We start from the raw sequence: 6,123 nt of genomic DNA, 5'->3' as shown, positions 1-6,123 counted from the left end.
AAGAAATGAAGCATTAAAAACGTTAAAAGTCCTTTGCAGACAAATTAAATACACTGACAGTTGTACGCCATTTTGTCAAATTAGTTACAAGTTAATCTGATCTGCCGAATTAATAGATACCAACCAGCAAAATGAAACGGTCGAGTAATTTAAACTAATGGATTTGTCATAATTAAATTGATAACGTACGCCATTTCTATTATAAAAATGTTTTTGTATCTTTATTTAGTTTATTCCACAAAATATTAATAGGGTAGCGTAGATCCTAGTAACCCCCTAAAAATTGTATCCATTGGTTTCAAAGAAAAAACTAACTTAAACACATAATATTGTATTTATTTTATACATAAACAACTGCATACAATACTAATTGGTTTAAATCACTTAATTGGTACATTTTTTCACATTTTTCCACAACTTTCTTAACCTCCCCTGTATTTTTTTGATTAGTTACCGAATTTCATCAGTAAACAACTAAACAATTTTAAATAAATATCACTTTGGGCACAAATAACAGTGCAGAACACATTATATGTGCAATAAAACATCCCTTTCTGTAGCCCCTGCAAACATTACCTACCTACCATTACTTGTATCTTTTATTCTTTATAACTACTGAGTAATTGAAACTAGGGCAAGCATAGTAACAGATAAACAGATTAATTACAACCCCAAACGTCCACTAAAATGAGCTCATATTATCGTAAAATGGGCAACTCTAATTTTTTTTTTTGAGTCACTTTGCACCGCTTCTAAGCAACTGTCTGTTCCACATAACTTCAAGTAATCCCCAAGTAATGCTGAATAAAATTATTACAAGAAAGAAGATTAATTATAACCCTAAATGACCAATCAACAGAATGCATATCATCATTTAATGAGCTATACTGTTATTTGTTTTATTTCTCGAAATGAGATTGATCTTAGCAACTGTTTTTCCGTTTTAATTCAGTATGTAAGGCTTATTACTTTTCTTTAAGGTAATTATTGATGAATAATTAAAAACATCCATATTTTATATATCAGGAAAAAACTTATTTAAATTTTAGTTAATTAATACATCGTTTTAGTAACGTATGAAAGTAACGTACGAAGATTACACGTAGATTCGAAATGGAAATTAATGTCAAAATTAAAGAATTTCTATTCTAAACATCCATCTATAAAAAATTTAGATGGTGTAAAAAAAATAATATCAACTAATCGAACTTAACGTCGAGAATGGTGTCTCATATTAGAAGAATGTGTTGGACAATAAAATTGAACTGCAAATTAGCATTTAAAAAGGTTTGTTACCGCTTTTGTAAGAATTTCTAAATAGTATTTTTGAAAAAAATATATTTAACAAAACTTATACGAGCATATAATTGCATTATATTTTTTTCCTTTTCAATTAAAAATGCAACAAGGACTTATCTGATGTAATAGAGAGCTTAGGTTGCTGGACGTCTGGAAGCAGACGAGATTTTCAGTCACATTCTCTGTGATCTGGGCCAGGAGGAGGTGACTGAGTCGAGAACTAATCTCTCTTTTTGACATTAGGAGGTCCTCAACGGTTGACATTCTGGCTTTCATTCAGAAGGCGAGATGTCTTCTGTTCGGTTAGGATTTGTTGCACCACAAAAGATCAATCATGGTTGCAGTGCTCTGTTCCGTTGGGAGCTGGTACCCTGTTTATTTCTATTCTATTCTATATCTGATATAATTGTGATAAAAGTATGGAATAATAAGATTTTCAGATATTTGTATATCTGACTAATATTTGTAAAGTATAAGATTTAAAACATATAGTGATATTACTCTCCTTATATGACTTAAATCTTAAAATCATTTTACTGCAAATTCTTTTAAGAAATCTATATGAATGCAAAGAAATCACATTTATGCGAAACGGCTCACGTTTATGCCAAAGCACGTAATTTAGATCTATTTAGATCTATGGAGCGGAGAGCTTCAATACTATATGCTTAAAAAGATGAAATCAATATACAAATCCATGGACTATCTCGTTAATGTTATTGATATATATATAAAATATATATAATTAATTCGTAAAAACTTTAAGATCTACTTCTTACAATTAACATTGACTTATTTTGTTTTTAATTGAAAATGTCTCTCTTTGGATTGTGCTCAAAAACAACTATTGTGCTTACGTTTAATAGAACTGTCATCAATTGTAATACTAGGCTTGCTTTTGTTAAGTTTTTTTTTGAAAATTCTAAAATTTTAGTCCAGCTCATAGTCATACCAAAGAGGTTTGTATGTGTAGTGGTAAAGAATTAAATGAATTTAAAGTCAGAAAATAATTGTCAACCATGCAGAAAGCAAGTGGAAATGAAACGCGACTGCATGCTTTCGACAGTTTATGCAATTTTTTCTGACTTCTGACTTCATACATTTTTGTTTTATGTTTGTTGTTGTCGCTTTTGTTGTTGTAGTCCTTGTGCAGAGATGCTAACATTGCTAAAATTCCTAAAATTGTGTAATTTATATTTCTAGATAAAATACAAAATTTTAAGGCTATTCTATATTTACTATATGTATATTCCATGTTCGTATATGTTGTACGTTATATGTATCTGCAATTATTTTCTATTCTTTCTAAATATTTAACAAATATTTCTAATATATTTGATTGATTTTGTGTTGTTAATACAATTTAAAATCAATTAAATTTGAAATGCCACAACATCAAAAATGCTTTTTTTAACTTTCTTGGCTTTCTTTACATTGCCGTTGCTTCACTATTTTTTGCACATGAATTTGCCAAAATGTATGTTGATAAGCAGGGGGCTATGGGAGGTATTTCGGTGTGTTTATACGTGAATTTTAGAAATGCGAAAAGCATATGAGCAGAGCATAGTAAAACAAAGATAGAGTATACTGTATACCGTATACAGTATCTGAGTATCTGAGTATGGTATGTATCTATGTGGATGGCTTTATGTACACAAACAAGTTTAATAATAGAGCCACGGTAGATTTTTAACTGATTTGTTGGATATTTGATTTGTCGAACTTTTCTTTGAGTTTCTGGTATATGAAGTAGTCGTCGTCCCAGTGTCTATTTGTAATGGTCTTAGCCACACGTAGGAGCAGCAACACTTGTCAGCGACATGGCAACTTTTTACTAAAGCTTAAATTTTCAATTTTTTCGATTTTTTTGAATTTTTTTTTTTTGATTTTTTATAATTTTTTTATTTGTGTTTTTATTTTTATATTTTTATATATTTATATATTTTCGTGATTCAAAATATACAAACATTATACATTTACAATTTTGTGCACAATAACTTTTTGTATAGCGATTGGTTCACTAAATAATATTAAATTATCAAATGACAGCACAAGTAGAATAAAATAAAATATTTATTTTTGAATATACAAATATATATAAAAAATTGTCTTAAAAAATAGCTCGCAAAAAAACCTTGGAACTACAACATTTTTAGAATTTATTATGAATACTCGTACGGAAAACGCTAAAGACGAGACGAGACGAGACGAATATTTTAGGTTGTTTTGTTTTGTTTTCTTTCAAAAGTTGTTGTTTTCTAATTGTTGCTATTTCTATGGGAGCATACATATATATATATATATATATATATAAAGTATATATATAAATATATATATAAAGTAGATACATTAAATCATTAAAATCTCAATAATTATAAAGGTATAAATCTACTTTAATATGATTTCTTATTTGAATTTATTTGTTTAATTTAAAAATTTGAAAAGTAAAAACCTTTAAACAACAACTATTTAAATTCAGAAATAGCAATTAAAAACCTAATATAAAAATGATCAAATTTATAAAAATAATGGCAAATAGTAAAATAGTAATAATAGTGGAACTGGTATTTATTTAGCTTGCTTTATACTCTCCCAGTTTGCCTTGTAGGTGTGCTTGTCAGTCATTCTTACTCAATAAAAGTAATCATTGAAGTTATCATTGCCGAAAATTTGAAGCAGATAAATATAATACTATATTGATGTATGTATGTATGTATGCATGCATATATATATGTATAAGCATACACACACAACATTGTTTATTTTTCAATGTGTAAATACACTTGTAGAAAACCTTTCAAATTTTAATTCCAGCCAAACGTACAAAGTAGCAAATGTATCGCAATGTAACTTTAAGCATAAAAACTCAAATAACAATAAATTTGTTCGATCATACATAAATTAATAGTAATGAGCAGATCGCAAGTCGTTTGAGCGATGCCAACAGAAGATACTCAAGAAATTTAATAGACCGACACGCACACCAGTACACGCACATTTTCATTTTGCACAAATTAACGCGGTCAGGCCAGACCATTGATTGACTTAAGCGGTACGAAACAAAATCGATGTCGTCGTCACTGGCATTGCAGAAACAACAGAAACAACAGAAACAATCGTAACATAACTTTTCGCTGCTCTGCACTCTAAATAACACAACACACAATGTTGACATTGATGCTTGGCCCACAACAGTTCTTACACTTCTTACACTTTACAGTTTACACTTTACGCTTTGCAGTTTGAGCGAAACGTAAACAAGAACAAGCCCCCAAAAGCGACTACTAACCACCGCTACGGTGGAGCATTGCCAACAATGCCTCCAAATATGGTTATTCCAAAATTTTGTTTACTACTGAACAATTAACCCGATTTACGTTTTAAATGCTCTTCAAAAAAAATTATTTTCATAATTCTTTTTTTTTCTTATATTTTGCTTATATGGTTCAATTATTTTTTACATTTAATTGTTTAATTTTTTTTTTTCAATATATCATTTATATATCATTTGTAACTTGAACTTGTAAGTGCACACTGCCATAATTTCACTCACGCAAATTTAATATTAAAACCTTATAATTATTATATGTTTATATGGTTTTTACATTTCAGTATAACCGTACGCCGCAACGTCCGTTCGCTTTCGTATCTACATCAATAACTGTGGTACCCGATTCGAGACCGTACTTCACACGACACATGTTCAAACGTAACTGAAAGTGGAAAAGTAAATCAAAACGCAAAAGAATGCCCAATGAACAGTTGATGTGCACCGTCATAACGTCAATGGGATAACAAAAACGAGAAAAGCTCTTTCGAAAAGTTTCTTGAAGCGAGTATATGTGTGTCTAGGCGTGTTTGCATGTATGAGTGAGAGTGGAAAAGAAGTGTTCGTGTGTGTGTATATATTGCCGGTCGAATTTTCTTCATATCTATTGTATTAAAACCTTAAAAGAATCTAGTAAATATAATATATGTAGTTTGAAGTATTAATTGTTTAAAGAGTCTTAGTTTTACTTGGGTAAAGTGGGCAGAGAAAACTTATTTTCAACATATAATTGAATTAAATTATAATAACTTTATATTAATAGTAGTATTAATATATCATATTCATAATATATCATATTGTATAACTTACAGATTTGTCTAATAACTGTTTAATGTTGAGCATCTGGGCAATTTTACTCTTTGATAGCTGGGGGCTTTGTGCAGGGTCCCACCCATCTCGCTGACTAATTTGTGTATTCCTTATAAGCATCGAGTGATCTAAGATCTGCGTACCGCCCCGTGCAGTTAGTGTTTACTCAGAGATTAGATAGTTCTAAGTAGGTTAGCCTGTCGGTTTTCGCATATAGCAACAGGGTTCTGTCCCTTATGTATTTTTAGACCGGTCTCTTAGCATGTCATTCGTGCGGATGTACCTTGGCACTTTGAAAAGTCGTCGGAGAATAGATTTGATATTTGTATATATAATATGTTAAGGTCGTGGGTTGCGGCAGTCTCTGAAACTTTTTATCACAATTTCTGTTTTTAACCGGCTTTGCTATAGGCGATGACGATACTAGGACAAGAGTCTTTTTTCCCATATGCTATGAAGTGGTTTTCAATCATTTTTAAACTGACAGAAAAAAACTGTGTTACCTTCTGCCAGTTTCTGTCAATATTTGCAATAGATTTTTCCATTAGGTTAATTTGTTTCGCTTAATTAAACATATATACTAGTAATATTCGTGAACACAATATATTCTTCTTATAAGTTTATTTTTATCGCTCTTAAATATTTTTATTGTTAATATATAAAGATTATATATTTATTATTAATTT

Source organism: Teleopsis dalmanni, chromosome 1, assembly GCF_002237135.1.
Source record: "Teleopsis dalmanni isolate 2A chromosome 1, ASM223713v2, whole genome shotgun sequence".
Taxonomy (NCBI): Eukaryota; Metazoa; Arthropoda; class Insecta; order Diptera; family Diopsidae; genus Teleopsis; species Teleopsis dalmanni.
This window is presented reverse-complemented; position numbering follows the sequence as displayed.